The 9935-nt window shown below is 39.6% G+C and overlaps 1 protein-coding gene across 1 annotated transcript in view; it reads right to left on the reverse strand.

The window, feature by feature from the left end:
- rras2 (RAS related 2) overlaps positions 1-9935 on the reverse strand; it is a 33571-nt gene that overhangs the window by 19403 nt on the left and 4233 nt on the right. The gene's annotated exons all lie outside the window — the stretch shown is intronic.

A 9935-nucleotide genomic window follows, 5' to 3' on the forward strand; every position in this document is an offset into this window, starting at 1 on the left:
ACACAGTTAATAAACCTTTATAATATCAGGTTAGTATTTAAATATCATTTTAATATTTAATCAAATTCTTTAAAAAAGGATCATAATATAATTAATCAAAACTAGTTAATTATGTGATCGTAACACATGATAATTAAATTAATTATTTTCATGTAATTCAGGCAAACTATGAAGTCAAATATTTTGTTCAGATAAATCAGTGAAGAAGCTGCATGTGACGGTCATAAACCGTACATGCTATTCTGATCAGGGCTAGATCTGTGTGTGTGTGTGTGTGTGTGTGTGTGTGTGTGTGTGTGTGTGTGTGTTCTTTCATGTGTGTGTATTCTTTCAACAAAGCAGTGTTTAAGGGAGGAAAAAAAACTTTTGTGTTTTTAGTATAAATAGCACAGACATACACATACACACACAGCCATACACCACGCACACATACACTACACACACACACACACACACACACACACATACACATACACACAGACACATACACATACACTACACACACACACAGACATACACACACGCATTCATACACCACACACACAGACACATACACACACAAATACACACACACACCCCACACACACACACACCCCACACACACACCCCACACACACATTCATACACCACATACACACACACACACACACACACACACACGCATTCATACACCACACACACAGACACATACACACACAAATACACACACACACACCCCACACACACACACCCCACACACACATTCATACACCACATACACACACACACACACACACACACACACATTCATACACCACACACACAGACACATACACAGACACACACATACATACACTACACACACACACAGCTGATGCTGTGATTAGAAACATAATGATGAGTGTAACTCATAACTACCCCCTGCCACATTCAAACAGAGCCAGAGTGGATTTGTTTGCATTGCACACATACCAGTGAGGAAGAAAAGCACACCCAGTCTGCTGGGAGGGAGGGAGGGAGGGAGAGAGAGAGAGAGAGAGAGAGAGAGAGAGAGAGGGAGGGGGAGAGAGGGAGGGGGAGAGAAAGAGGGACAGGGAGAGAGAGTGAGAGAGAGGGCGAGAGAGAGGGCGAGAGAGAGAGGGGGGGGGATAGAGAGACAGAGAGAGAGAGAGAGAGAGAGAGAGAGAGAGAGAGAGAGAGAACACATGTACAGAGGCTCTCAGTCAGTGTTACATCTCTGTACCTCGTGTCCACCATCCACACAAACTGAACTTATTAGTAGCTCCACCCGCTAAACTCCGATTTAAATGTCAACCACTCGAGTTAAAAAGAACTGTGATTATTATTTAAACAACACTGACAGATTCTTGACAGAATTGTGTGTGTGTGTGTGTGTGTGTGTGTGTGTGTGTGTGTGTGTGTGTGTGTGTGTGTGTGTGTGTGTAGAGAGAGACAGACACAGAGAGAGGGAGAGGCTTGGTGCTCATAAATAGGGGGTCACTGATTAAAGAGCATTTGTCAGTTTCCATGACAACAGTGTGAGTGTGATGGAAAGCAAAGTGAATCACTCCGTCCTCTCGGAGTGGAAAAGTGAAAAATCCAAGGGAAGTTCCACCTACACCACATGGCAGCCAGCAAGGCATTCTGGGTAATCATGATATCACAGTGAAGATGGTTCATTTAGTTCTCTCGCTTATATCAGTCCTGTCATCAACACAGTTATCTCTGAAAACCTGCACACTTCCTCAGCGCAAACACACACACACACACACACACACACACACAGCTGTGGCACCAGATGTGCAGAGTGCTCTCATCAACACACTCATCTATATGATCAGAATAAACAGAACAATGTTACAGTGAATTATTCTTTATCTTTCAGGATGTGGGGTTTGTTTATATTCACATAGACACTTCGTTTCAGAACAGGTTATAAATATGAAGTAGTTTCCGTAACATTTAGTGATTACTTAAGTTTATTGCCAGTTTATTACCAGCGGACCATTTGCTGGTTATTTTCCTGTGAATGAGCCGTTTCTATAAAAACTGTAACATATTATAAGCTTTCATATAAAGCTGTAACATGCAGCTGCGCTACTGTCAGATCTGCTGTTACTGACCAATCAGAATCGCCCTGATGACGGTCTGAGAGCTTTAAGGCCACGTTCACACTGCAAGTCTTAATGCTCAATTCGGATATTTTATTTTATATTTTTATTTATATTTATATTTTCGGTTTATTCTGATTTTAGATACGACTGCCTTTAGGAATGTAACAGCAGGAAGAAGTAGTTCAGTGTGAACGCTATAATAAAACCATTTTGTTATGATGTTGAACGCAGTAGAGCTGAACACAAGGTTCTGAGGACATCATGTCACTCATAATGAAGAAGTTTGAAGGTTTTGCAGGCACCTCTACAGCAGTGGTGATTTACCATTACCCACTAGTTAAGGATGGTAATGAGCTAATAAGTAAATATTAGATTAATTACTATAAACAGGTACATGTAGCATGTAGCATGTGAATGTTTGGAACTGCAACGATCTGGATTGGTTACACAAAGCATGTAAAGCAATAAAGAAAAAAATGTTTAAAGGGTGATGTTCAGGACATGTTTTGATATACAGCACTCAGGTCTCGGTCTCTTATTTCCTGTTCCTGCAGAACATTTCAGGTGGGACTGACCACAAAATGCTGTAATAAACAGATGACTTGTAGTAAACTCTGCATTCTACATCTTACAGTCCAGGCTCGACTCACACGTCGTCCTGTGGAAACGTCCACTTTTCCCATGAGCTCATGCACAAGTCAGAAAGCTCACTGATACAACAATAACACAAGCATGAGATCAAACACATAAGGCTAGCTAAAGGTTGTTTTATCTCAGGATAAATGTCTTGGCTCTGAAACAAGCTTCAAACACGACACAGCAAACAAAGAAATAAACCAACAATTCTTTCTCTTCGCCTTCCTCAAGAACATATCAATGTCTGGGCCCACACCCAGAACCTGAGGATGTTGGCCAAGTTTCCACAGAAAGACCTTGGTGCAATCCACACTAGCAATACACACTTATACACATCATCTAAATAGTAACTATGAATACAGACTGAGACATTCTGTGATGTTCTGGTCCTGATTTAATAAGATCCCAGAAGCAGTAAACTGTGTGTGAAATTAGATCAGCTGCACAAGGAATTAGTGTGAACCCTAGAACTGAAAGTTATTACATTCTACACAGAGTCAGAGTAAAAAACTAAATATAAATGAGGTGTCTGGGTTGTGTGTTCTGTCAGTCAAACTAAAACCTGAACATAATCACATGTTCAGTGTAACACAGTAAAGGGACACAGCGAGTAAAAGTGCTGGTATGTGAACCTGAGGGTTTAGAATCAGCTGAGTTCAGGAGGAGCTGTAGGTAAATGAAATACATCATCACTTCAAACAACCTGCACATGAAGCACAAAGGCATGATTCCTACTGAGATTAAAGAAGTGATAGAGTTACTGAGAGACCTCCAGTCCGGTTCCTGCAGACCCTGTGGCATTAACCTTCAATCATCTGCACAAAGAGCAGCAGGAACCAAACTGCAGTTTTCCCTAGAACTCAGCTGGAGACCTGAAAAAACAAAAACTACCAAAAAAGTCCAGCTACAGAGCTACATCCACTGTCTGATCATATGACCACGTCACTGTCTGATCATATGACCACGTCACTGTCTGATCATATGACCAAGTCACTGTCTGTCGACACCCTCACCCCACCCCCCAACAGCCTGTATTTTATAACATTTGTATTAGTGCTTGGTATTGTGGTAATGATGTACAACTTCCTTCTGCAAACAACACAGTAAGCACTGCAACTATTCTGCTTTCACATCTGAGAGACTCTACTGCACCACAGAGACATTGTAAACACCTCTCTGGAATGGTGTTCATGTTGTTCTGGTGACTTTTTAACAACAGTTTCCACTGAACATTATCCTCAAAACCTTTAGTAACTTTGTCCTTAATACAAAACAATGGTACGGTTTTCTTCTCTCTAACAGAACTGTTCTGTTCCTCCTGAACATTGGAGAAGGCGAATAAAGTCATGTGAACTTTAAGTTTAGTTGTGGTAAACTATGCAGTGTTATTTAATAATTGTGATATTATAATTTAATATAATTTACAGATCCACAAGGGCAAATATTCAAACCTAGTTGTTTCTTTAGACAAAGCAGTAATTGTTGAAGACTTAAATATTCATTTTGATAAGTTAGAAGACCCTCTGAGAACAGCAGATGTTAACCAGAATGTAATAGGACCCACTCATAATGGAGGTCATGCTCACGATCTCGTTCTAACCCTTGGATTAAATATAGTCACAGTTTCAGTCACAGTTTCTTCCACAGTCTGAAGCTATCTCAGACCATTATCTCATCTCAAGTTTAAAACATGGTTTGTAGAATTTACCTAGAAAAAAATAGAAAAAAAAAATAACAAGATCCTAGAAAAGGTTGTAGCTCAGCAGTTATGTTCAGACCTACATAGGAACAATATTCATGAACTGTATCAGTCAGGATTTAGGCCTCATCATAGCACAGAGACAGCGCTGGTTAAAGTGGTAAATGACCTGTTACTGGTCTCTGATCAGGGTTGTGTCTCTTTGCTGGTGTTACTTGATCTTAGTGCAGCTTTTGATACCATTGACCATGTTATATTACTTGATAGACTAGAACATGTTGTTGGTGTTAAAGCGACAGCTCTCTCCTGATCAGGTCTTATCTGACAGATCGATATCAGTTCATAGATCTAAATGGTGACCACTCTAAATAAACTAAGGTAATGTTCGGTGTTCCACAAGGTTCTGTTTTAGGCCCATTGCTTTTCTCCCTATTTATGCTACCTCTTTGTGCAATTATTCGTAATCACGGTATTGACTTTCACTGTTACACTGATGACACACAGCTATATGTTTCAGCAGTCAGATGTGAGTCAGCAGCTTAATAAGATTGAAGATTGTGTGAAGGACATTAGACAGTGGACTCTTACTAACTTCCTTCTGCTTAACTCTGACACACAGAAGTTCTTGTACCAGGACCACAGACAGACAGAAGTAAGCTTTCTGATTACAGAGTAACTCTGGATGGTCTTTCTATTACATCATGTGCAGCAGTAAAAGACCTCGGTGTGATTATTGATACTGGTCTCTCATTTGAAGCTCATGTAGTCTGTCAGTCTAGGTCTTGGTCCTCTCAAGGTTTCTTACTTATATCATCTCAGAGAGATTTCTGCCTCTGGCTTGCTCATGCTTATAATTTATATCCTGGATTTATATAATTCTGTAAAGCTGAATTGCCTACTGTACAAATAAAATTGAATTGCAATGATGTACTGCAGTGATCGAATGTTTCAGTGTTAGTGGTGAGGTAACAGTCTGATCACACAACTGTGGAACTGTAACAACTGTAAACCTGAGTGGTGGCTGCTGGTGGAGAAAGTGAACACAGAGCTGCGACTGAGTTTCTTCAGAGAAATCAGAAAAAAAATTAAAATTAAATATTTTAAGAACTCAACACTGGATGAAGTCACACTTTAGCAGATATACAGTGTCCAGGTTGAATAGATGCTCAGGCTCAGACAACTTGTGAGAAAATGTGTGTACTTAATATACATCCATAAGCATGTCACGTTGCTGCATTCAGACTCTTTTACATGTTTAGAAGGTTGAATGATTTGTTCCCCGCTGCGGGTTAAACTGATGTTCCAATAAATGGCTCTGCAGACAAAAACTCATACAGCACAAACGCTATTACAGAACCAGACTGGGCCTCATAAATAAGCAGTACTGGCCTCAGAGTCAGAGCAGAGTTGCTGTCCTTACAAGACCTCAAAATGGCACCAAGACAAAACATGGTAGAGTCCGTGAAACGCTTCTGCTCCTTGAAAGCAAACACAGAGAGAATGAGAGGAAGCTTCTTCCCGCAGGCCATTCGGAGTTTAAACCAGGAAACACCCAGGATCTGGATCTAGATCTGGATCTAGTACTGGACCTCTCTCTCCCCTTCACTGTTTTTATGCACACCTTTTTTAACTCTGGACCGACGCTTTAACTCTGGACCGACGCTTTAACTCTGGACCGACGCTTTAACTCTGGACTTGCACAGCACAGTACCACTTTATACACCATACTGCACATGGACACTTTAAGGACGATAATTGAAAACCATATGCATTTATGTATATTTATGTATTCATTCATTCATTCATTCATTCATCTTCTACCGCTTATCTGAACTACCTCGTGTCACGGGGAGCCTGTGCCTATCTCAGGCGTCATCGGGCATCAAGGCAGGATACACCCTGGACGGAGTGCCAACCCAGGCGGAAGGCGAAAGGCGCAGCGGGAATATTTATGTATATGTATAGAAATTATTTTTCACTTTTATTTTTCATATTTTATATAGTTTCTTTTTATATAGTTTATACATTTTTATTTATCTACCTCCTTTTGGTTATATTTTTTATCCCAAATTGCATTCCTTATGTTTGAATACCGGACAGACGTAAAAAGCATTTCACCGCATGTCTGTACTCTGTATGTGTGTGTATGTGACAAATAAAATTAGATTTGATTTGATACATGCTTGTTACTGCAAACACAAAAACTTCCACTGTTCTGCGAGGCCAAAATGTACTGAACAGCCACATGGTGGAACGTGACAGCAGCTGAACTGAGTTCTCCTCTGGGCTGTAAAACAGACGGGCAGACCGAGTTCTTTACCCATGTGTCCTACACCACTCCTCTACAGTTGCAGAGATTTAACAAATAAACTCAGTTCAAAACCCATCTCTCTCTGTCTTGTTTTTACTTCATATTGTCAATTTGTTTAGAGATCAAGCCAAGTGCAGGATTAAAATAAAAAAAAAAATAAAAAAAGATTAAAATTTACTGCAGCAGAAATCTGAAAAAACTGAGTGTGAGTTCTTGTGGAAACTCTGTTTATAACTGAATTATAATATAACTAAATATCTCTGTTTACCTCTGTGTGTGTGTGTGTGTGTGTGTGTGTGTGTGCACGTGTGTGTGAATGAGAAAGAGACTGCTCAGACGATCTACAGCCCACATGAGGTTATAACTCTGAGACACGTGTCTGAAAATGATCAGTTAGCATTAGCATTAGCATGGTGCTGTCATAAAGCAGCCATGTGACTATTCACCTCCTCAGGCAAACTGGACCTCATAAACACCTTCATTGTGTCTCTGCTCTGAATATTAGGGGACATTTCTCTAGTTTAATTAAAGAACAGAAAATACAGAAATAATCTGAAAAACTGAGATTTATTTTAAACTCAATGATGTGAAAATGCAGTAAAAATGTTTTAAGTGTCTTTACGAAACTACAGATTATGTATCGTGTAACTACAGAGTATCGTGATCTGTGAACAAGTATAGTACAAATTTCACATTTCACATAAATAACACCACAAGTGTCGCCTTCATTCATCTCAGAAATATTACTAAGATAAGAAATATGATGTCATTACATGATGCAGAAACACTAGTTCATGCATTTGTTACCTCTAAGTTGGATTATATCACCCTGATCTTATCCTCATTGTATTGGCTTCCAGTCAAGTTTCACATTGATTATAAAATACTATTATTAACCTATAAAGCACTTAATGGTCTCACACCACAGAACCTGAGGGATCTTTTGTTGAGGAATCAAATATATTCAATTTATTAAATCTAATTACTGTTTATAATCTAATAATAATCTATGAATTCAGAAATGATGCTGATTCTCATATTTCTAAATTGCTTCGAAATAGACTACCGTATTTTCCGGACTATAAGCCTTAACTTTTTTCCCACGCTTTGAACCTTGCGCTTAAACGCGGCTAATATACGTATGGATTTTTCCCAATTTTTCAAAAAAAAAAAAAAAAATCAAAAAAACACATTCTGTGACATGCTCCGTTTTTTGGCGACATGAAGCTTTCATTAGACCAATGAAATTGCCGAACAGGTTAACTCCGACACCGAAGGAGACGACTTCAGTGGTTTCAGTGCACAGGAGGAGGAAGATAGTGACCAATGACTTTCTTGGTAGGCTTCTGTTTACTGCTAATTTTTTATTTTTTGTTACAAGCCGTGTTTCGTTAAAGCCTGTGTAAAGTTAAAGGTAGGCCAATGAGCGGAAAGGGGCGGGTCTTGTCACAAAAATAAATAGGCTTTAGAAAGAAAGAAAGAAAGAAAGAACAAAGAAAGAAAGCGAAGAAACGCTAAACACTGTTACTACACAAAACACGGTTGTAGCTGCGTCTCTACATTACTACGATAGAAAAGAGGTGTTATTTGTGTAGTAACAGTGTTTAGCTCAGGAGTTATTGACTCAGGAAACTCCAATCTGTGAATATGTGACCAACTTCCTGCTCCTTCAGTTCTCTCCAGCGCTGGAAAGCTGATCCTATATTAACACGTCCTACTTCTTACCTTATCGTAAGTCTTTCTTCTCTTTCTTTCTTTGTTTTTATCCTCCATGTCAATGTTAAAACCGCTTTCTGCTAATGTCACACATGCACACTGAACACTCTCTCCGCCCATATTGACAAGACACGCCCCTTTCTGCTCATTGGCTACACGTTTGTTTTGTTTTTGTTTTGATTTTAGTTTGTCGTTCCGACTCAGTTTTCTGAAGCGTTTCTCAAAAAAGGAGACCTCACCTTTAATTTGTTTCAATGTACCTGTAGGCACCTGCGGATTATAGACATGTGCAGCTTATTTATGTTCAAAATAATAATTTGTTTTTAAATTCAGTGGGTGCGGCTTATATTCAGGTGCGCTCAATAGTCCGGAAATTACAGTATATAACTAATCCCACTCTCTGGTATTTATAAGGATTTATAATCCCACTCTCGGGTGTCCAGATGAGGATGATGTTCTCTTTTTTCTCTGGTTCCTCTCCAGGTTTCTTCCTCATATCATCTCAGGAAGTTTTAAATTCATTTTGTCAGGCTTTTGATTTTATACTTTTAGAATAAATCCAATGTGCAAAAGAGAACTTTTACTGCCGAGATAAAAGGAAGTGTGTGCAGACAAGTGTGACTGAGGCTGTAACTGGACTGATGTGTGTTGATGTGTTTGTGGATGTTATGCAGCACTGCTTCATGAGGTGTTTAATTACTGACTAGTGTGATGTTTTTGTAAATATCACAGATTTCTTTTCTGTCAGAGAATTCAAGTGTTTTTAGTTGTAAAAAGACGTTAGTCTGATGGTAAAGGTGTGAGCTTGGTGTCTACACTTCACAGGAGTAAACAGGATATCTCAGACACAGACACAACCAACACATGAAAGCCACAAGCTGCACGACTCGGAGCCAGAAGCAGATGAGAGACCCGCGTGGGTGCAAATACAGACACGGCACATAATCACTGCTTGTGGAAAGCACGTTCTCTAAACAAGCTACACGCTCCACATTCCATACACACTAAAAACACTCCTTTCTTCTGTACTAAAACACATGAGCACGACATCTAACTCATATCTTCTACATCTGTATATACTGAATGTGCTCACAGCCTCCTGCTGCAGTGTGAAACTGAGAGCGAATGAAGTGCAGCACCAGCATGTCCTATATCCAGGAAAGTTCACTAACCCCTGAAGAACAGAGTGTGTATCCTGCTCAGAGCTGTGTTCACGCTGATACAGGAAGTGAGCCAACACAACATACACAACAATGGAGTTCAGCAATAAGGCCACAGAGAGTTTCAGGCCTGATGGAGTATTTTTAAACATGTGGGTAGAGATCCTCTTTCACATTCACTTTTTAGGAAGTTCCCCTTTTTCCCAACCTCACTGTGTATTGGGACAATAAGCCTTTATTAATACCATCGCTCACCTGAAAGGCTGCGTTCTAAATCAGCTGTGTTGTAAATCATATTTCTGCACATTGTATTCTATTTA

Source organism: Tachysurus vachellii, chromosome 1 (genome assembly GCF_030014155.1).
Source record: "Tachysurus vachellii isolate PV-2020 chromosome 1, HZAU_Pvac_v1, whole genome shotgun sequence".
In the NCBI taxonomy this organism is placed as follows: Eukaryota; Metazoa; Chordata; class Actinopteri; order Siluriformes; family Bagridae; genus Tachysurus; species Tachysurus vachellii.